The sequence below is a fragment of the Amaranthus tricolor genome, chromosome 6 (assembly GCF_026212465.1).
Source record: "Amaranthus tricolor cultivar Red isolate AtriRed21 chromosome 6, ASM2621246v1, whole genome shotgun sequence".
Lineage (NCBI taxonomy): Eukaryota > Viridiplantae > Streptophyta > Magnoliopsida > Caryophyllales > Amaranthaceae > Amaranthus > Amaranthus tricolor.
The window spans coordinates 2,026,717-2,052,633 of record NC_080052.1 but is presented as its reverse complement, the minus strand read 5'-3'; positions in this window follow the sequence as shown (position 1 = coordinate 2,052,633).

The window sequence follows — 25,917 nt, the reverse complement described above, 5'->3', positions numbered from 1 at the left end:
AATGATCAATGAAGAATGAACGATGAAGAATAAACAAGGATCAATGATAAATAAAGAATGAACGATGAAGAATGAACAAGGATCAATGATCATTGAGGAATGAACGATGAACAATGAACAAGGAACAATGATCAATGAAGAATGAACGATGAAGAATGAACAAGGATCAATGATCAATGAAGAATGAACGATGAAGAATGAACAAGGATCAATGATCAATGAAGAATGAACAAGGATCAATGATAAATGAAGAATGAACGATGAAGAATGAACAAGGATCAATGATCAATGAAGAATGAACGATGAAGAATAAAAAAGGATCAATGATAAATGTAGAATGAACGATGAAGAATGAACAAGGATCAATGATCAATGATGAATGAACGATGAAGAATAAACAAGGATCAATGATCAATGAAGAATGAACGATGAAGAATGAACAAGGATCAATGATCAATGAAGAATGAACCATGAAGAATGAACAAGGATCAATGATAAATGAAGAATGAACGATGAAGAATGAACAAGGATCAATGATCAATGAAGAATGAACAAGGATCAATGATCAATGAAGAATGAACGATGAAGAATGAACAAGGATCAATGAACGATGAAGAATGAACGATGAAGAATGCACTAGGATCAATGATCATTAAAGAATGAATGATGAAGAATAAAATATGATCAATGATCAATGAAGAATGAACGATGAAGAATGAACAAGGATCAATGATCAATGAAGAATGAACCATGAAGAATGAACGATGAAGAATGAACAAGGATCAATGATAAATGAAGAATGAACGATGAAGAATGAACAAGAATCAATGATAAATAAACAATGAACAATGAAGAATGAACAAGGATCAATGATCAATGAAGAATTAACGATGAAGAATGAACAAAGATCAATGATCAATGAAGAATGAACAAGGATCAATGATAAATGAAGAATGAACGATGAAGAATGAACAAGGATCAATGGTCAATGAAGAATGAACGATGAAGAATGAACAAGGATCAATGATCAATAAAGAATGAACGATGAAGAATGAACAAGGATCAATGATCAATGAAGAATGAACGATGAAGAATGAACAAGGATCAATGATCATTGAGGAATGAACGATGAACAATGTACAAGGAACAATGATCAATGAAGAATGAACGTTGAAGAATGAACAAGGATCAATGATCAATGAAGAATGAACGATGAAGAATGAACAAGGATCAATGATTAAAGAAGAATGAACGATGAAGAATGAACAAGGATCAATGATAAATGAAGAATGAACGATGAAGAATGAACAAGGATCAATGATCAATGAAGAATGAACGATGAAGAATGAACAAGGATCAATGATCAATAAAGAATGAGCTAGGATCAATGATCATTAAAGAATGAACGATGAAGAATGAACAAGGATCAATGAACGATGAAGAATGAACGATGAAGAATGAACTAGGATCAATGATCATTAAAGAATGAATGATGAAGAATAAAATAGGATCAATGATAATTGAAGAATGAACGATGAAGAATGAACAAGGATCAATGATCAATGAAGAATGAACCATGAAGAATAAACAAGGATGAATGATCAATGAAGAATGAACGATGAAGAATGAACAAGGATCAATGATCATTGAGGAAAGAACAATGAACAATGAACAAGGATTAATGATCAATGAAGAATGAACGATGAAGAATGAAATCGGATCAATGGTCAATGAAGAATGAACGATGAAGAATGAACAAGGATCAATGATCAATGAAGAATGAACGATGAAGAATGAACAAGGAATAATGATCAATGAAGAATGAACGATGAAGAATAAACAAGGATCAATGATAAATAAAGAATGAACGATGAAGAATGAACAAGGATCAATGATCATTGAGGAATGAACGATGAACAATGAACAAGGAACAATGATCAATGAAGAATGAACGATGAAGAATGAACAAGGATCAATGATCAATGAAGAATGAACGATGAAGAATGAACAAGGATCAATGATCAATGAAGAATGAACAAGGATCAATGATAAATGAAGAATGAACGATGAAGAATGAACAAGGATCAATGATCAATGAAGAATGAACGATGAAGAATAAAAAAGGATCAATGATAAATGTAGAATGAACGATGAAGAATGAACAAGGATCAATGATCAATGATGAATGAACGATGAAGAATAAACAAGGATCAATGATCAATGAAGAATGAACGATGAAGAATGAACAAGGATCAATGATCAATGAAGAATGAACCATGAAGAATGAACAAGGATCAATGATAAATGAAGAATGAACGATGAAGAATGAACAAGGATCAATGATCAATGAAGAATGAACAAGGATCAATGATCAATGAAGAATGAACGATGAAGAATGAACAAGGATCAATGAACGATGAAGAATGAACGATGAAGAATGCACTAGGATCAATGATCATTAAAGAATGAATGATGAAGAATAAAATATGATCAATGATCAATGAAGAATGAACGATGAAGAATGAACAAGGATCAATGATCAATGAAGAATGAACCATGAAGAATGAACGATGAAGAATGAACAAGGATCAATGATAAATGAAGAATGAACGATGAAGAATGAACAAGAATCAATGATAAATAAACAATGAACAATGAAGAATGAACAAGGATCAATGATCAATGAAGAATTAACGATGAAGAATGAACAAAGATCAATGATCAATGAAGAATGAACAAGGATCAATGATAAATGAAGAATGAACGATGAAGAATGAACAAGGATCAATGGTCAATGAAGAATGAACGATGAAGAATGAACAAGGATCAATGATCAATAAAGAATGAACGATGAAGAATGAACAAGGATCAATGATCAATGAAGAATGAACGATGAAGAATGAACAAGGATCAATGATCATTGAGGAATGAACGATGAACAATGAACAAGGAACAATGATCAATGAAGAATGAACGTTGAAGAATGAACAAGGATCAATGATCAATGAAGAATGAACGATGAAGAATGAACAAGGATCAATGATTAAAGAAGAATGAACGATGAAGAATGAACAAGGATCAATGATAAATGAAGAATGAACGATGAAGAATGAACAAGGATCAATGATCAATGAAGAATGAACGATGAAGAATGAACAAGGATCAATGATCAATAAAGAATGAGCTAGGATCAATGATCATTAAAGAATGAACGATGAAGAATGAACAAGGATCAATGAACGATGAAGAATGAACGATGAAGAATGAACTAGGATCAATGATCATTAAAGAATGAATGATGAAGAATAAAATAGGATCAATGATAATTGAAGAATGAACGATGAAGAATGAACAAGGATCAATGATCAATGAAGAATGAACCATGAAGAATAAACAAGGATGAATGATCAATGAAGAATGAACGATGAAGAATGAACAAGGATCAATGATCAATGAAGAATGAACCATGAAGAATGAACGATGAAGAATGAACAAGGATCAATGATAAATGAAGAATGAACGATGAAGAATGAACAAGAATCAATGATAAATAAACAATGAACAATGAAGAATGAACAAGGATCAATGATCAATGAAGAATTAACGATGAAGAATGAACAAAGATCAATGATCAATGAAGAATGAACAAGGATCAATGATAAATGAAGAATGAACGATGAAGAATGAACAAGGATCAATGGTCAATGAAGAATGAACGATGAAGAATGAACAAGGATCAATGATCAATAAAGAATGAACGATGAAGAATGAACAAGGATCAATGATCAATGAAGAATGAACGATGAAGAATGAACAAGGATCAATGATCATTGAGGAATGAACGATGAACAATGAACAAGGAACAATGATCAATGAAGAATGAACGTTGAAGAATGAACAAGGATCAATGATCAATGAAGAATGAACGATGAAGAATGAACAAGGATCAATGATTAAAGAAGAATGAACGATGAAGAATGAACAAGGATCAATGATAAATGAAGAATGAACGATGAAGAATGAACAAGGATCAATGATCAATGAAGAATGAACGATGAAGAATGAACAAGGATCAATGATCAATAAAGAATGAGCTAGGATCAATGATCATTAAAGAATGAACGATGAAGAATGAACAAGGATCAATGAACGATGAAGAATGAACGATGAAGAATGAACTAGGATCAATGATCATTAAAGAATGAATGATGAAGAATAAAATAGGATCAATGATAATTGAAGAATGAACGATGAAGAATGAACAAGGATCAATGATCATTGAGGAAAGAACAATGAACAATGAACAAGGATCAATGATCAATGAAGAATGAACGATGAAGAATGAAATCGGATCAATGGTCAATGAAGAATGAACGATGAAGAATGAACAAGGATCAATGATCAATGAAGAATGAACGATGAAGAATGAACAAGGAATAATGATCAATGAAGAATGAACGATGAAGAATAAACAAGGATCAATGATAAATAAAGAATGAACGATGAAGAATGAACAAGGATCAATGATCATTGAGGAATGAACGATGAACAATGAACAAGGAACAATGATCAATGAAGAATGAAAGATGAAGAATGAACAAGGATCAATGATCAATGAAGAATGAACGATGAAGAATGAACAAGGATCAATGATCAATGAAGAATGAACAAGGATCAATGATAAATGAAGAATGAACGATGAAGAATGAACAAGGATAAATGATCAATGAAGAATGAACGATGAAGAATAAAAAAGGATCAATGATAAATGTAGAATGAACGATGAAGAATGAACAAGGATCAATGATCAATGAAGAATGAACGATGAAGAATAAACAAGGATCAATGATCAATGAAGAATGAACGATGAAGAATGAACAAGGATCAATGATCAATGAAGAATGAACCATGAAGAATGAACAAGGATCAATGATAAATGAAGAATGAACGATGAAGAATGAACAAGGATCAATGATCAATGAAGAATGAACAAGGATCAATGATCAATGAAGAATGAACGATGAAGAATGAACAAGGATCAATGAACGATGAAGAATGAACGATGAAGAATGAACTAGGATCAATGATCATTAAAGAATGAATGATGAAGAATAAAATATGATCAATGATCAATGAAGAATGAACGATGAAGAATGAACAAGGATCAATGATCAATGAAGAATGAACCATGAAGAATAAACAAGGATGAATGATCAATGAAGAATGAACGATGAAGAATGAACAAGGATCAATGATCAATGAAGAATGAACCATGAAGAATGAACGATGAAGAATGAACAAGGATCAATGATAAATGAAGAATGAACGATGAAGAATGAACAAGAATCAATGATAAATAAACAATGAACAATGAAGAATGAACAAGGATCAATGATCAATGAAGAATTAACGATGAAGAATGAACAAAGATCAATGATCAATGAAGAATGAACAAGGATCAATGATAAATGAAGAATGAACGATGAAGAATGAACAAGGATCAATGGTCAATGAAGAATGAACGATGAAGAATGAACAAGGATCAATGATCAATAAAGAATGAACGATGAAGAATGAACAAGGATCAATGATCAATGAAGAATGAACGATGAAGAATGAACAAGGATCAATGATCATTGAGGAATGAACGATGAACAATGAACAAGGAACAATGATCAATGAAGAATGAACGTTGAAGAATGAACAAGGATCAATGATCAATGAAGAATGAACGATGAAGAATGAACAAGGATCAATGATTAAAGAAGAATGAACGATGAAGAATGAACAAGGATCAATGATAAATGAAGAATGAACGATGAAGAATGAACAAGGATCAATGATCAATGAAGAATGAACGATGAAGAATGAACAATGATCAATGATCAATAAAGAATGAGCTAGGATCAATGATCATTAAAGAATGAACGATGAAGAATGAACAAGGATCAATGAACGATGAAGAATGAACGATGAAGAATGAACTAGGATCAATGATCATTAAAGAATGAATGATGAAGAATAAAATAGGATCAATGATAATTGAAGAATGAACGATGAAGAATGAACAAGGATCAATGATCATTGAGGAAAGAACAATGAACAATGAACAAGGATTAATGATCAATGAAGAATGAACGATGAAGAATGAAATCGGATCAATGGTCAATGAAGAATGAACGATGAAGAATGAACAAGGATCAATGATCAATGAAGAATGAACGATGAAGAATGAACAAGGAATAATGATCAATGAAGAATGAACGATGAAGAATAAACAAGGATCAATGATAAATAAAGAATGAACGATGAAGAATGAACAAGGATCAATGAACATTGAGGAATGAACGATGAACAATGAACAAGGAACAATGATCAATGAAGAATGAACGATGAAGAATGAACAAGGATCAATGATCAATGAAGAATGAACGATGAAGAATGAAAAAGGATCAATGATCAATGAAGAATGAACAAGGATCAATGATAAATGAAGAATGAACGATGAAGAATGAACAAGGATCAATGATCAATGAAGAATGAACGATGAAGAATAAAAAAGGATCAATGATAAATGTAGAATGAACGATGAAGAATGAACAAGGATCAATGATCAATGAAGAATGAACGATGAAGAATAAACAAGGATCAATGATCAATGAAGAATGAACGATGAAGAATGAACAAGGATCAATGATCAATGAAGAATGAACCATGAAGAATGAACAAGGATCAATGATAAATGAAGAATGAACGATGAAGAATGAACAAGGATCAATGATCAATGAAGAATGAACAAGGATCAATGATCAATGAAGAATGAACGATGAAGAATGAACAAGGATCAATGAACGATGAAGAATGAACGATGAAGAATGAACTAGGATCAATGATCATTAAAGAATGAATGATGAAGAATAAAATATGATCAATGATCAATGAAGAATGAACGATGAAGAATGAACAAGGATCAATGATCAATGAAGAATGAACCATGAAGAATAAACAAGGATGAATGATCAATGAAGAATGAACGATGAAGAATGAACAAGGATCAATGATCAATGAAGAATGAACCATGAAGAATGAACGATGAAGAATGAACAAGGATCAATGATAAATGAAGAATGAACGATGAAGAATGAACAAGAATCAATGATAAATAAACAATGAACAATGAAGAATGAACAAGGATCAATGATCAATGAAGAATTAACGATGAAGAATGAACAAAGATCAATGATCAATGAAGAATGAACAAGGATCAATGATAAATGAAGAATGAACGATGAAGAATGAACAAGGATCAATGGTCAATGAAGAATGAACGATGAAGAATGAACAAGGATCAATGATCAATAAAGAATGAACGATGAAGAATGAACAAGGATCAATGATCAATGAAGAATGAACGATGAAGAATGAACAAGGATCAATGATCATTGAGGAATGAACGATGAACAATGAACAAGGAACAATGATCAATGAAGAATGAACGTTGAAGAATGAACAAGGATCAATGATCAATGAAGAATGAACGATGAAGAATGAACAAGGATCAATGATTAAAGAAGAATGAACGATGAAGAATGAACAAGGATCAATGATAAATGAAGAATGAACGATGAAGAATGAACAAGGATCAATGATCAATGAAGAATGAACGATGAAGAATGAACAATGATCAATGATCAATAAAGAATGAGCTAGGATCAATGATCATTAAAGAATGAACGATGAAGAATGAACAAGGATCAATGAACGATGAAGAATGAACGATGAAGAATGAACTAGGATCAATGATCATTAAAGAATGAATGATGAAGAATAAAATAGGATCAATGATAATTGAAGAATGAACGATGAAGAATGAACAAGGATCAATGATCATTGAGGAAAGAACAATGAACAATGAACAAGGATTAATGATCAATGAAGAATGAACGATGAAGAATGAAATCGGATCAATGGTCAATGAAGAATGAACGATGAAGAATGAACAAGGATCAATGATCAATGAAGAATGAACGATGAAGAATGAACAAGGAATAATGATCAATGAAGAATGAACGATGAAGAATAAACAAGGATCAATGATAAATAAAGAATGAACGATGAAGAATGAACAAGGATCAATGAACATTGAGGAATGAACGATGAACAATGAACAAGGAACAATGATCAATGAAGAATGAACGATGAAGAATGAACAAGGATCAATGATCAATGAAGAATGAACGATGAAGAATGAACAAGGATCAATGATCAATGAAGAATGAACAAGGATCAATGATAAATGAAGAATGAACGATGAAGAATGAACAAGGATCAATGATCAATGAAGAATGAACGATGAAGAATAAAAAAGGATCAATGATAAATGTAGAATGAACGATGAAGAATGAACAAGGATCAATGATCAATGAAGAATGAACGATGAAGAATAAACAAGGATCAATGATCAATGAAGAATGAACGATGAAGAATGAACAAGGATCAATGATCAATGAAGAATGAACCATGAAGAATGAACAAGGATCAATGATCAATGAAGAATGAACCATGAAGAATAAACAAGGATGAATGATCAATGAAGAATGAACGATGAAGAATGAACAAGGATCAATGATCAATGAAGAATGAACCATGAAGAATGAACGATGAAGAATGAACAAGGATCAATGATAAATGAAGAATGAACGATGAAGAATGAACAAGAATCAATGATAAATAAACAATGAACAATGAAGAATGAACAAGGATCAATGGTCAATGAAGAATTAACGATGAATAATGAACAAGGAATAATGATCAATGAAGAATGAACCATGAAGAATGAACAAGGATCAATGATAAATGAAGAATGAACGATGAAGAATGAACAAGGATCAATGATCAATGAAGAATGAACAAGGATCAATGATCAATGAAGAATGAACGATGAAGAATGAACAAGGATCAATGAACGATGAAGAATGAACGATGAAGAATGAACTAGGATCAATGATTATTAAAGAATGAATGATGAAGAATAAAATATGATCAATGATCAATGAAGAATGAACGATGAAGAATGAACAAGGATCAATGAAGAATGAACGATGAAGAATAAACAAGGATCAATGATAAATAAAGAATGAACGATGAAGAATGAACAAGGATCAATGATCATTGAGGAATGAACGATGAACAATGAACAAGGAACAATGATCAATGAAGAATGAACGATGAAGAATGAACTAGGATCATTGATCAATGAAGAATGAACGATGAAGAATGAACAAGGATCAATGATCAATGAAGAATGAACAAGGATCAATGATAAATGAAGAATGAACGATGAAGAATGAACAAGGATCAATGATCAATGAAGAATGAACGATGAAGAATAAAAAAGGATCAATGATAAATGTAGAATGAACGTTGAAGAATAAACAAGGATCAATGATAAATAAAGAATGAACGATGAAGAATGAACAAGGATCAATGATCATTGAGGAATGAACGATGAACAATGAACAAGGAACAATGATCAATGAAGAATGAACGATGAAGAATGAACAAGGATCAATGATCAATGAAGAATGAACGATGAAGAATGAACAAGGATCAATGATCAATGAAGAATGAACAAGGATCAATGATAAATGAAGAATGAACAAGGATCAATGATCAATGAAGAATAAACGATGAAGAATAAAAAAGGATCAATGATAAATGTAGAATGAACGATGAAGAATGAACAAGGATCAATGATCAATGAAGAATGAACGATGAAGAATAAACAAGGATCAATGATCAATGAAGAATGAACGATGAAGAATGAACAAGGATCAATGATCAATGAAGAATGAACCATGAAGAATGAACAAGGATCAATGATAAATGAAGAATGAACGATGAAGAATGAACAAGGATCAATGACCAATGAAGAATGAACAAGGATCAATGATCAATGAAGAATGAACGATGAAGAATGAACAAGGATCAATGAACGATGAAGAATGAACGATGAAGAATGAACTAGGATCAATGATCATTAAAGAATGAATGATGAAGAATAAAATATGATCAATGATCAATGAAGAATGAACGATGAAGAATGAACAAGGATCAATGATCAATGAAGAATGAACCATGAAGAATGAACGATGAAGAATGAACAAGGATCAATGATAAATGAAGAATGAACGATGAAGAATGAACAAGAATCAATGATAAATAAACAATGAACAATGAAGAATGAACAAGGATCAATGGTCAATGAAGAATTAACGATGAATAATGAACAAGGAATAATGATCAATGAAGAATGAACCATGAAGAATGAACAAGGATCAATGATAAATGAAGAATGAACGATGAAGAATGAACAAGGATCAATGATCAATGAAGAATGAACAAGGATCAATGATCAATGAAGAATGAACGATGAAGAATGAACAAGGATCAATGAACGATGAAGAATGAACGATGAAGAATGAACTAGGATCAATGATTATTAAAGAATGAATGATGAAGAATAAAATATGATCAATGATCAATGAAGAATGAACGATGAAGAATGAACAAGGATCAATGAAGAATGAACGATGAAGAATAAACAAGGATCAATGATAAATAAAGAATGAACGATGAAGAATGAACAAGGATCAATGATCATTGAGGAATGAACGATGAACAATGAACAAGGAACAATGATCAATGAAGAATGAACGATGAAGAATGAACTAGGATCATTGATCAATGAAGAATGAACGATGAAGAATGAACAAGGATCAATGATCAATGAAGAATGAACAAGGATCAATGATAAATGAAGAATGAACGATGAAGAATGAACAAGGATCAATGATCAATGAAGAATGAACGATGAAGAATAAAAAAGGATCAATGATAAATGTAGAATGAACGTTGAAGAATAAACAAGGATCAATGATAAATAAAGAATGAACGATGAAGAATGAACAAGGATCAATGATCATTGAGGAATGAACGATGAACAATGAACAAGGAACAATGATCAATGAAGAATGAACGATGAAGAATGAACAAGGATCAATGATCAATGAAGAATGAACGATGAAGAATGAACAAGGATCAATGATCAATGAAGAATGAACAAGGATCAATGATAAATGAAGAATGAACAAGGATCAATGATCAATGAAGAATAAACGATGAAGAATAAAAAAGGATCAATGATAAATGTAGAATGAACGATGAAGAATGAACAAGGATCAATGATCAATGAAGAATGAACGATGAAGAATAAACAAGGATCAATGATCAATGAAGAATGAACGATGAAGAATGAACAAGGATCAATGATCAATGAAGAATGAACCATGAAGAATGAACAAGGATCAATGATAAATGAAGAATGAACGATGAAGAATGAACAAGGATCAATGACCAATGAAGAATGAACAAGGATCAATGATCAATGAAGAATGAACGATGAAGAATGAACAAGGATCAATGAACGATGAAGAATGAACGATGAAGAATGAACTAGGATCAATGATCATTAAAGAATGAATGATGAAGAATAAAATATGATCAATGATCAATGAAGAATGAACGATGAAGAATGAACAAGGATCAATGATCAATGAAGAATGAACCATGAAGAATGAACGATGAAGAATGAACAAGGATCAATGATAAATGAAGAATGAACGATGAAGAATGAACAAGAATCAATGATAAATAAACAATGAACAATGAAGAATGAACAAGGATCAATGATCAATGAAGAATTAACGATGAAGAATGAACAAAGATCAATGATCAATGAAGAATGAACAAGGATCAATGATAAATGAAGAATGAACGATGAAGAATGAACAAGGATCAATGATCAATGAAGAATGAACGATGAAGAATGAACAAGGATCAATGATAAATAAAGAATGAACGATGAAGAATGAACAAGGATCAATGATCAATGAAGAATGAACGATGACGAATGAACAAGGATCAATGATCATTGAGGAATGAACGATGAACAATGAACAAGGAACAATGATCAATGAAGAATGAACGTTGAATAATGAACAAGGATCAATGATCATTGAGGAATGAACAATGAACAATGAACAAGGATCAATGATCAATGAAGAATGAACGATGAAGAATGAAATCGGATCAATGGTCAATGAAGAATGAACGATGAAGAATGAACAAGGATCAATGATCAATGAGGAATGAACGATGAAGAATGAACAAGGATCAATGATCAATGAAGAATGAACGATGAAGAATGAACAAGGATCAATGATCAATAAAGAATGAGCTAGGATCAATGATCATTAAAGAATGAACGATGAAGAATGAACAAGGATCAATGAACGATGAAGAATGAACGATGAAGAATGAACTAGGATCAATGATCATTAAAGAATGAATGATGAAGAATAAAATAGGATCAATGATAATTGAAGAATGAACGATGAAGAATGAACAAGGATCAATGATCATTGAGGAATGAACAATGAACAATGAACAAGGATCAAAGATCAATGAAGAATGAACGATGAAGAATGAAATCGGATCAATGGTCAATGAAGAATGAACGATGAAGAATGAACAAGGATCAATGATCAATGAAGAATGAACGATGAAGAATGAACAAGGAATAATGATCAATGAAGAATGAACGATGAAGAATAAACAAGGATCAATGATAAATAAAGAATGAACGATGAAGAATGAACAAGGATCAATGATCATTGAGGAATGAACGATGAACAATGAACAAGGAACAATGATCAATGAAGAATGAACGATGAAGAATGAACAAGGATCAATGATCAATGAAGAATGAACGATGAAGAATGAACAAGGATCAATGATCAATGAAGAATGAACAAGGATCAATGATAAATGAAGAATGAACGATGAAGAATGAACAAGGATCAATGATCAATGAAGAATGAACGATGAAGAATGAACAAGGATCAATGATCAATGAAGAATGAACCATGAAGAATGAACAAGGATCAATGATAAATGAAGAATGAACGATGAAGAATGAACAAGGATCAATGATCAATGAAGAATGAACAAGGATCAATGATCAATGAAGAATGAACGATGAAGAATGAACAAGGATCAATGAACGATGAAGAATGAACGATGAAGAATGAACTAGGATCAATGATCATTAAAGAATGAATGATGAAGAATAAAATATGATCAATGATCAATGAAGAATGAACGATGAAGAATGAACAAGGATCAATGATCAATGAAGAATGAACCATGAAGAATAAACAAGGATGAATGATCAATGAAGAATGAACGATGAAGAATGAACAAGGATCAATGATCAATGAAGAATGAACCATGAAGAATGAACGATGAAGAATGAACAAGGATCAATGATAAATGAAGAATGAACGATGAAGAATGAACAAGAATCAATGATAAATAAACAATGAACAATGAAGAATGAACAAGGATCAATGATCAATGAAGAATTAACGATGAAGAATGAACAAAGATCAATGATCAATGAAGAATGAACAAGGATCAATGATAAATGAAGAATGAACGATGAAGAATGAACAAGGATCAATGGTCAATGAAGAATGAACGATGAAGAATGAACAAGGATCAATGATCAATAAAGAATGAACGATGAAGAATGAACAAGGATCAATGATCAATGAAGAATGAACGATGAAGAATGAACAAGGATCAATGATCATTGAGGAATGAACGATGAACAATGAACAAGGAACAATGATCAATGAAGAATGAACGTTGAAGAATGAACAAGGATCAATGATCAATGAAGAATGAACGATGAAGAATGAACAAGGATCAATGATTAAAGAAGAATGAACGATGAAGAATGAACAAGGATCAATGATAAATGAAGAATGAACGATGAAGAATGAACAAGGATCAATGATCAATGAAGAATGAACGATGAAGAATGAACAATGATCAATGATCAATAAAGAATGAGCTAGGATCAATGATCATTAAAGAATGAACGATGAAGAATGAACAAGGATCAATGAACGATGAAGAACGAACGATGAAGAATGAACTAGGATCAATGATCATTAAAGAATGAATGATGAAGAATAAAATAGGATCAATGATAATTGAAGAATGAACGATGAAGAATGAACAAGGATCAATGATCATTGAGGAAAGAACAATGAACAATGAACAAGGATTAATGATCAATGAAGAATGAACGATGAAGAATGAAATCGGATCAATGGTCAATGAAGAATGAACGATGAAGAATGAACAAGGATCAATGATCAATGAAGAATGAACGATGAAGAATGAACAAGGAATAATGATCAATGAAGAATGAACGATGAAGAATAAACAAGGATCAATGATAAATAAAGAATGAACGATGAAGAATGAACAAGGATCAATGAACATTGAGGAATGAACGATGAACAATGAACAAGGAACAATGATCAATGAAGAATGAACGATGAAGAATGAACAAGGATCAATGATCAATGAAGAATGAACGATGAAGAATGAACAAGGATCAATGATCAATGAAGAATGAACAAGGATCAATGATAAATGAAGAATGAACGATGAAGAATGAACAAGGATCAATGATCAATGAAGAATGAACGATGAAGAATAAAAAAGGATCAATGATAAATGTAGAATGAACGATGAAGAATGAACAAGGATCAATGATCAATGAAGAATGAACGATGAAGAATAAACAAGGATCAATTATCAATGAAGAATGAACGATGAAGAATGAACAAGGATCAATGATCAATGAAGAATGAACCATGAAGAATGAACAAGGATCAATGATAAATGAAGAATGAACGATGAAGAATGAACAAGGATCAATGATCAATGAAGAATGAACAAGGATCAATGATCAATGAAGAATGAACGATGAAGAATGAACAAGGATCAATGAACGATGAAGAATGAACGATGAAGAATGAACTAGGATCAATGATCATTAAAGAATGAATGATGAAGAATAAAATATGATCAATGATCAATGAAGAATGAACGATGAAGAATGAACAAGGATCAATGATCAATGAAGAATGAACCATGAAGAATAAACAAGGATGAATGATCAATGAAGAATGAACGATGAAGAATGAACAAGGATCAATGATCAATGAAGAATGAACCATGAAGAATGAACGATGAAGAATGAACAAGGATCAATGATAAATGAAGAATGAACGATGAAGAATGAACAAGAATCAATGATAAATAAACAATGAACAATGAAGAATGAACAAGGATCAATGATCAATGAAGAATTAACGATGAAGAATGAACAAAGATCAATGATCAATGAAGAATGAACAAGGATCAATGATAAATGAAGAATGAACGATGAAGAATGAACAAGGATCAATGGTCAATGAAGAATGAACGATGAAGAATGAACAAGGATCAATGATCAATAAAGAATGAACGATGAAGAATGAACAAGGATCAATGATCAATGAAGAATGAACGATGAAGAATGAACAAGGATCAATGATCATTGAGGAATGAACGATGAACAATGAACAAGGAACAATGATCAATGAAGAATGAACGTTGAAGAATGAACAAGGATCAATGATCAATGAAGAATGAACGATGAAGAATGAACAAGGATCAATGATTAAAGAAGAATGAACGATGAAGAATGAACAAGGATCAATGATAAATGAAGAATGAACGATGAAGAATGAACAAGGATCAATGATCAATGAAGAATGAACGATGAAGAATGAACAATGATCAATGATCAATAAAGAATGAGCTAGGATCAATGATCATTAAAGAATGAACGATGAAGAATGAACAAGGATCAATGAACGATGAAGAACGAACGATGAAGAATGAACTAGGATCAATGATCATTAAAGAATGAATGATGAAGAATAAAATAGGATCAATGATAATTGAAGAATGAACGATGAAGAATGAACAAGGATCAATGATCATTGAGGAAAGAACAATGAACAATGAACAAGGATTAATGATCAATGAAGAATGAACGATGAAGAATGAAATCGGATCAATGGTCAATGAAGAATGAACGATGAAGAATGAACAAGGATCAATGATCAATGAAGAATGAACGATGAAGAATGAACAAGGAATAATGATCAATGAAGAATGAACGATGAAGAATAAACAAGGATCAATGATAAATAAAGAATGAACGATGAAGAATGAACAAGGATCAATGAACATTGAGGAATGAACGATGAACAATGAACAAGGAACAATGATCAATGAAGAATGAACGATGAAGAATGAACAAGGATCAATGATCAATGAAGAATGAACGATGAAGAATGAACAAGGATCAATGATCAATGAAGAATGAACAAGGATCAATGATAAATGAAGAATGAACGATGAAGAATGAACAAGGATCAATGATCAATGAAGAATGAACGATGAAGAATAAAAAAGGATCAATGATAAATGTAGAATGAACGATGAAGAATGAACAAGGATCAATGATCAATGAAGAATGAACGATGAAGAATAAACAAGGATCAATTATCAATGAAGAATGAACGATGAAGAATGAACAAGGATCAATGATCAATGAAGAATGAACCATGAAGAATGAACAAGGATCAATGATAAATGAAGAATGAACGATGAAGAATGAACAAGGATCAATGATCAATGAAGAATGAACAAGGATCAATGATCAATGAAGAATGAACGATGAAGAATGAACAAGGATCAATGAACGATGAAGAATGAACGATGAAGAATGAACTAGGATCAATGATCATTAAAGAATGAATGATGAAGAATAAAATATGATCAATGATCAATGAAGAATGAACGATGAAGAATGAACAAGGATCAATGATCAATGAAGAATGAACCATGAAGAATAAACAAGGATGAATGATCAATGAAGAATGAACGATGAAGAATGAACAAGGATCAATGATCAATGAAGAATGAACCATGAAGAATGAACGATGAAGAATGAACAAGGATCAATGATAAATGAAGAATGAACGATGAAGAATGAACAAGAATCAATGATAAATAAACAATGAACAATGAAGAATGAACAAGGATCAATGATCAATGAAGAATTAACGATGAATAATGAACAAGGAATAATGATCAATGAAGAATGAACCATGAAGAATGAACAAGGATCAATGATAAATGAAGAATGAACGATGAAGAATGAACAAGGATCAATGATCAATGAAGAATGAACAAGGATCAATGATCAATGAAGAATGAACGATGAAGAATGAACAAGGATCAATGAACGATGAAGAATGAACGATGAAGAATGAACTAGGATCAATGATTATTAAAGAATGAATGATGAAGAATAAAATATGATCAATGATCAATGAAGAATGAACGATGAAGAATGAACAAGGATCAATGAAGAATGAACGATGAAGAATAAACAAGGATCAATGATAAATAAAGAATGAACGATGAAGAATGAACAAGGATCAATGATCATTGAGGAATGAACGATGAACAATGAACAAGGAACAATGATCAATGAAGAATGAACGATGAAGAATGAACTAGGATCATTGATCAATGAAGAATGAACGATGAAGAATGAACAAGGATCAATGATCAATGAAGAATGAACAAGGATCAATGATAAATGAAGAATGAACGATGAAGAATGAACAAGGATCAATGATCAATGAAGAATGAACGATGAAGAATAAAAAAGGATCAATGATAAATGTAGAATGAACGTTGAAGAATAAACAAGGATCAATGATAAATAAAGAATGAACGATGAAGAATGAACAAGGATCAATGATCATTGAGGAATGAACGATGAACAATGAACAAGGAACAATGATCAATGAAGAATGAACGATGAAGAATGAACAAGGATCAATGATCAATGAAGAATGAACGATGAAGAATGAACAAGGATCAATGATCAATGAAGAATGAACAAGGATCAATGATAAATGAAGAATGAACAAGGATCAATGATCAATGAAGAATAAACGATGAAGAATAAAAAAGGATCAATGATAAATGTAGAATGAACGATGAAGAATGAACAAGGATCAATGATCAATGAAGAATGAACGATGAAGAATAAACAAGGATCAATGATCAATGAAGAATGAACGATGAAGAATGAACAAGGATCAATGATCAATGAAGAATGAACCATGAAGAATGAACAAGGATCAATGATAAATGAAGAATGAACGATGAAGAATGAACAAGGATCAATGACCAATGAAGAATGAACAAGGATCAATGATCAATGAAGAATGAACGATGAAGAATGAACAAGGATCAATGAACGATGAAGAATGAACGATGAAGAATGAACTAGGATCAATGATCATTAAAGAATGAATGATGAAGAATAAAATATGATCAATGATCAATGAAGAATGAACGATGAAGAATGAACAAGGATCAATGATCAATGAAGAATGAACCATGAAGAATGAACGATGAAGAATGAACAAGGATCAATGATAAATGAAGAATGAACGATGAAGAATGAACAAGAATCAATGATAAATAAACAATGAACAATGAAGAATGAACAAGGATCAATGATCAATGAAGAATTAACGATGAAGAATGAACAAAGATCAATGATCAATGAAGAATGAACAAGGATCAATGATAAATGAAGAATGAACGATGAAGAATGAACAAGGATCAATGATCAATGAAGAATGAACGATGAAGAATGAACAAGGATCAATGATAAATAAAGAATGAACGATGAAGAATGAACAAGGATCAATGATCAATGAAGAATGAACGATGACGAATGAACAAGGATCAATGATCATTGAGGAATGAACGATGAACAATGAACAAGGAACAATGATCAATGAAGAATGAACGTTGAAGAATGAACAAGGATCAATGATCATTGAGGAATGAACAATGAACAATGAACAAGGATCAATGATCAATGAAGAATGAACGATGAAGAATGAAATCGGATCAATGGTCAATGAAGAATGAACGATGAAGAATGAACAAGGATCATTGATCAATGAGGAATGAACGATGAAGAATGAACAAGGATCAATGATCAATGAAGAATGAACGATGAAGAATGAACAAGGATCAATGATCAATAAAGAATGAGCTAGGATCAATGATCATTAAAGAATGAACGATGAAGAATGAACAAGGATCAATGAACGATGAAGAATGAACGATGAAGAATGAACTAGGATCAATGATCATTAAAGAATGAATGATGAAGAATAAAATAGGATCAATGATAATTGAAGAATGAACGATGAAGAATGAACAAGGATCAATGATCATTGAGGAATGAACAATGAACAATGAACAAGGATCAAAGATCAATGAAGAATGAACGATGAAGAATGAAATCGGATCAATGGTCAATGAAGAATGAACGATGAAGAATGAACAAGGATCAATGATCAATGAAGAATGAACGATGAAGAATGAACAAGGAATAATGATCAATGAAGAATGAACGATGAAGAATAAACAAGGATCAATGATAAATAAAGAATGAACGATGAAGAATGAACAAGGATCAATGATCATTGAGGAATGAACGATGAACAATGAACAAGGAACAATGATCAATGAAGAATGAACGATGAAGAATGAACAAGGATCATTGATCAATGAAGAATGAACGATGAAGAATGAACAAGGATCAATGATCAATGAAGAATGAACAAGGATCAATGATAAATGAAGAATGAACGATGAAGAATGAACAAGGATCAATGATCAATGAAGAATGAACGATGAAGAATAAAAAAGGATCAATGATAAATGTAGAATGAACGTTGAAGAATAAACAAGGATCAATGATAAATAAAGAATGAACGATGAAGAATGAACAAGGATCAATGATCATTGAGGAATGAACGATGAACAATGAACAAGGAACAATGATCAATGAAGAATGAACGATGAAGAATGAACAAGGATCAATGATCAATGAAGAATGAACGATGAAGAATGAACAAGGATCAATGATCAATGAAGAATGAACAAGGATCAATGATAAATGAAGAATGAACGATGAAGAATGAACAAGGATCAATGATCAATGAAGAATGAACGATGAAGAATAAAAAAGGATCAATGATAAATGTAGAATGAACGATGAAGAATGAACAAGGATCAATGATCAATGAAGAATGAACGATGAAGAATGAACAAGGATCAATGATCAATGAAGAATGAACGATGAAGAATGAACAAGGATCAATGATCAATAAAGAATGAGCTAGGATCAATGATCATTAAAGAATGAACGATGAAGAATGAACAAGGATCAATGAACGATGAAGAATGAACGATGAAGAATGAACTAGGATCAATGATCATTAAAGAATGAATGATGAAGAATAAAATAGGATCAATGATAATTGAAGAATGAACGATGAAGAATGAACAAGGATCAATGATCATTGAGGAATGAACAATGAACAATGAACAAGGATCAATGATCAATGAAGAATGAACGATGAAGAATGAAATCGGATCAATGGTCAATGAAGAATGAACGATGAAGAATGAACAAGGATCAATGATCAATGAAGAATGAACGATGAAGAATGAACAAGGAATAATGATCAATGAAGAATGAACGATGAAGAATAAACAAGGATCAATGATAAATAAAGAATGAACGATGAAGAATGAACAAGGATCAATGATCATTGAGGAATGAACGATGAACAATGAACAAGGAACAATGATCAATGAAGAATGAACGATGAAGAATGAACAAGGATCATTGATCAATGAAGAATGAACGATGAAGAATGAACAAGGATCAATGATCAATGAAGAATGAACAAGGATCAATGATAAATGAAGAATGAACGATGAAGAATGAACAAGGATCAATGATCAATGAAGAATGAACGATGAAGAATAAAAAAGGATCAATGATAAATGTAGAATGAACGTTGAAGAATAAACAAGGATCAATGATAAATAAAGAATGAACGATGAAGAATGAACAAGGATCAATGATCATTGAGGAATGAACGATGAACAATGAACAAGGAACAATGATCAATGAAGAATGAACGATGAAGAATGAACAAGGATCAATGATCAATGAAGAATGAACGATGAAGAATGAACAAGGATCAATGATCAATGAAGAATGAACAAGGATCAATGATAAATGAAGAATGAACAAGGATCAATGATCAATGAAGAATAAACGATGAAGAATAAAAAAGGATCAATGATAAATGTAGAATGAACGATGAAGAATGAACAAGGATCAATGATCAATGAAGAATGAACGATGAAGAATAAACAAGGATCAATGATCAATGAAGAATGAACGATGAAGAATGAACAAGGATCAATGATCAATGAAGAATGAACCATGAAGAATGAACAAGGATCAATGATAAATGAAGAATGAACGATGAAGAATGAACAAGGATCAATGACCAATGAAGAATGAACAAGGATCAATGATCAATGAAGAATGAACGATGAAGAATGAACAAGGATAATTGAACGATGAAGAATGAACGATGAAGAATGAACTAGGATCAATGATCATTAAAGAATGAATGATGAAGAATAAAATATGATCAATGATCAATGAAGAATGAACGATGAAGAATGAACAAGGATCAATGATCAATGAAGAATGAACCATGAAGAATGAACGATGAAGAATGAACAAGGATCAATGATAAATGAAGAATGAACGATGAAGAATGAACAAGAATCAATGATAAATAAACAATGAACAATGAAGAATGAACAAGGATCAATGATCAATGAAGAATTAACGATGAAGAATGAACAAAGATCAATGATCAATGAAGAATGAACAAGGATCAATGATAAATGAAGAATGAACGATGAAGAATGAACAAGGATCAATGATCAATGAAGAATGAACGATGAAGAATGAACAAGGATCAATGATAAATAAAGAATGAACGATGAAGAATGAACAAGGATCAATGATCAATGAAGAATGAACGATGACGAATGAACAAGGATCAATGATCATTGAGGAATGAACGATGAACAATGAACAAGGAACAATGATCAATGAAGAATGAACGTTGAAGAATGAACAAGGATCAATGATCATTGAGGAATGAACAATGAACAATGAACAAGGATCAATGATCAATGAAGAATGAACGATGAAGAATGAAATCGGATCAATGGTCAATGAAGAATGAACGATGAAGAATGAACAAGGATCAATGATCAATGAAGAATGAACGATGAAGAATGAACAAGGAATAATGATCAATGAAGAATGAACAAGGATCAATGATAAATGAAGAATGAACGATGAAGAATGAACAAGGATCAATGATCAATGAAGAATGAACGATGAAGAATGAACAAGGATCAATGATCAATAAAGAATGAACGATGAAGAATGAACAAGGATCAATGATCAATGAAGAATGAACGATGAAGAATGAACAAGGATCAATGATCATTGAGGAATGAACGATGAACAATGAACAAGGAACAATGATCAATGAAGAATGAACGTTGAAGAATGAACAAGGATCAATGATCAATGAAGAATGAACGATGAAGAATGAACAAGGATCAATGATTAAAGAAGAATGAACGATGAAGAATGAACAAGGATCAATGATAAATGAAGAATGAACGATGAAGAATGAACAAGGATCAATGATCAATGAAGAATGAACGATGAAGAATGAACAAGGATCAATGATCAATAAAGAATGAGCTAGGATCAATGATCATTAAAGAATGAACGATGAAGAATGAACAAGGATCAATGAACGATGAAGAATGAACGATGAAGAATGAACTAGGATCAATGATCATTAAAGAATGAATGATGAAGAATAAAATAGGATCAATGATAATTGAAGAATGAACGATGAAGAATGAACAAGGATCAATGATCATTGAGGAATGAACAATGAACAATGAACAATGAACAAGGATCAATGATCAATGAAGAATAAACGATGAAGAATGAAATCGGATCAATGGTCAATGAAGAATGAACGATGAAGAATGAACAAGGATCAATGATCAATGAAGAATGAACGATGAAGAATGAACAAGGAATAATGATCAATGAAGAATGAACGATGAAGAATAAACAAGGATCAATGATAAATAAAGAATGAACGATGAAGAATGAACAAGGATCAATGATCATTGAGGAATGAACGATGAACAATGAACAAGGAACAATGATCAATGAAGAATGAACGATGAAGAATGAACAAGGATCATTGATCAATGAAGAATGAACGATGAAGAATGAACAAGGATCAATGATCAATGAAGAATGAACAAGGATCAATGATAAATGAAGAATGAACGATGAAGAATGAACAAGGATCAATGATCAATGAAGAATGAACGATGAAGAATAAAAAAGGATCAATGATAAATGTAGAATGAACGTTGAAGAATAAACAAGGATCAATGATAAATAAAGAATGAACGATGAAGAATGAACAAGGATCAATGATCATTGAGGAATGAACGATGAACAATGAACAAGGAACAATGATCAATGAAGAAAGAACGATGAAGAATGAACAAGGATCAATGATCAATGAAGAATGAACGATGAAGAATGAACAAGGATCAATGATCAATGAAGAATGAACAAGGATGAATGATAAATGAAGAATGAACGATGAAGAATGAACAAGGATCAATGATCAATGAAGAATGAACGATGAAGAATAAAAAAGGATCAATGATAAATGTAGAATGAACGATGAAGAATGAACAAGGATCAATGATCAATGAAGAATGAACGATGAAGAATAAACAAGGATCAATGATCAATGAAGAATGAACGATGAAGAATGAACAAGGATCAATGATCAATGAAGAATGAACCATGAAGAATGAACAAGGATCAATGATAAATGAAGAATGAACGATGAAGAATGAACAAGGATCAATGATCAATGAAGAATGAACAAGGATCAATGATCAATGAAGAATGAACGATGAAGAATGAACAAGGATCAATGAACGATGAAGAATGAACGATGAAGAATGAACTAGGATCAATGATCATTAAAGAATGATTGATGAAGAATAAAATATGATCAATGATCAATGAAGAATGAACGATGAAGAATGAACAAGGATCAATGAAGAATGAACGATGAAGAATAAACAAGGATCAATGATAAATAAAGAATGAAAGATGAAGAATGAACAAGGATCAATGATCATTGAGGAATGAACGATGAACAATGAACAAGGAACAATGATCAATGAAGAATGAACGATAAAGAATGAACAAGGATCATTGATCAATGAAGAATGAACGATGAAGAATGAACAAGGATCAATGATCAATGAAGAATGAACAAGGATCAATGATAAATGAAGAATGAACGATGAAGAATGAACAAGGATCAATGATCAATGAAGAATGAACGATGAAGAATAAAAAAGGATCAATGATAAATGTAGAATGAACGTTGAAGAATAAACAAGGATCAATGATAAATAAAGATTGAACGATGAAGAATGAACAAGGATCAATGATCATTGAGGAATGAACGATGAACAATGAACAAGGAACAATGATCAATGAAGAATGAACGATGAAGAATGAACAAGGATCAATGATCAATGAAGAATGAACGATGAAGAATGAACAAGGATCAATGATCAATGAAGAATGAACAAGGATCAATGATAAATGAAGAATGAACGATGAAGAATGAACAAGGATCAATGATCAATGAAGAATGAACGATGAAGAATAAAAAAGGATCAATGATAAATGTAGAATGAACGATGAAGAATGAAAAAGGATCAATGATCAATGAAGAATGAACGATGAAGAATAAACAAGGATCAATGATCAATGAAGAATGAACGATGAAGAATGAACAAGGATCAATGATCAATGAAGAATGAACCATGAAGAATGAACGATGAAGAATGAACAAGGATCAATGATCAATGAAGAATGAACAAGGATCAATGATCAATGAAGAATGAACAAGGATCAATGATCAATGAAGAATTAACGATGAAGAATGAACAAAGATCAATGATCAATGAAGAATGAACAAGGATCAATGATAAATGAAGAATGAACGATGAAGAATGAACAAGGATCAATGATCAATGAAGAATGAACGATGAAGAATGAACAAGGATCAATGATCAATAAAGAATGAACGATGAAGAATGAACAAGGATCAATGATCAATGAAGAATGAACGATGAAGAATGAACAAGGATCAATGATCATTGAGGAATGAACGATGAACAATGAACAAGGAACAATGATCAATGAAGAATGAACGTTGAAGAATGAACAAGGATCAATGATCAATGAAGAATGAACGATGAAGAATGAACAAGGATCAATGATTAAAGAAGAATGAACGATGAAGAATGAACAAGGATCAATGATAAATGAAGAATGAACGATGAAGAATGAACAAGGATCAATGATCAATGAAGAATGAACGATGAAGAATGAACAAGGATCAATGATCAATAAAGAATGAGCTAGGATCAATGATCATTAAAGAATGAACGATGAAGAATGAACAAGGATCAATGAACGATGAAGAATGAACGATGAAGAATGAACTAGGATCAATGATCATTAAAGAATGAATGATGAAGAATAAAATAGGATCAATGATAATTGAAGAATGAACGATGAAGAATGAACAAGGATCAATGATCATTGAGGAATGAACAATGAACAATGAACAAGGATCAATGATCAATGAAGAATGAACGATGAAGAATGAAATCGGATCAATGGTCAATGAAGAATGAACGATGAAGAATGAACAAGGATCAATGATCAATGAAGAATGAACGATGAAGAATGAACAAGGAATAATGATCAATGAAGAATGAACGATGAAGAATAAACAAGGATCAATGATAAAT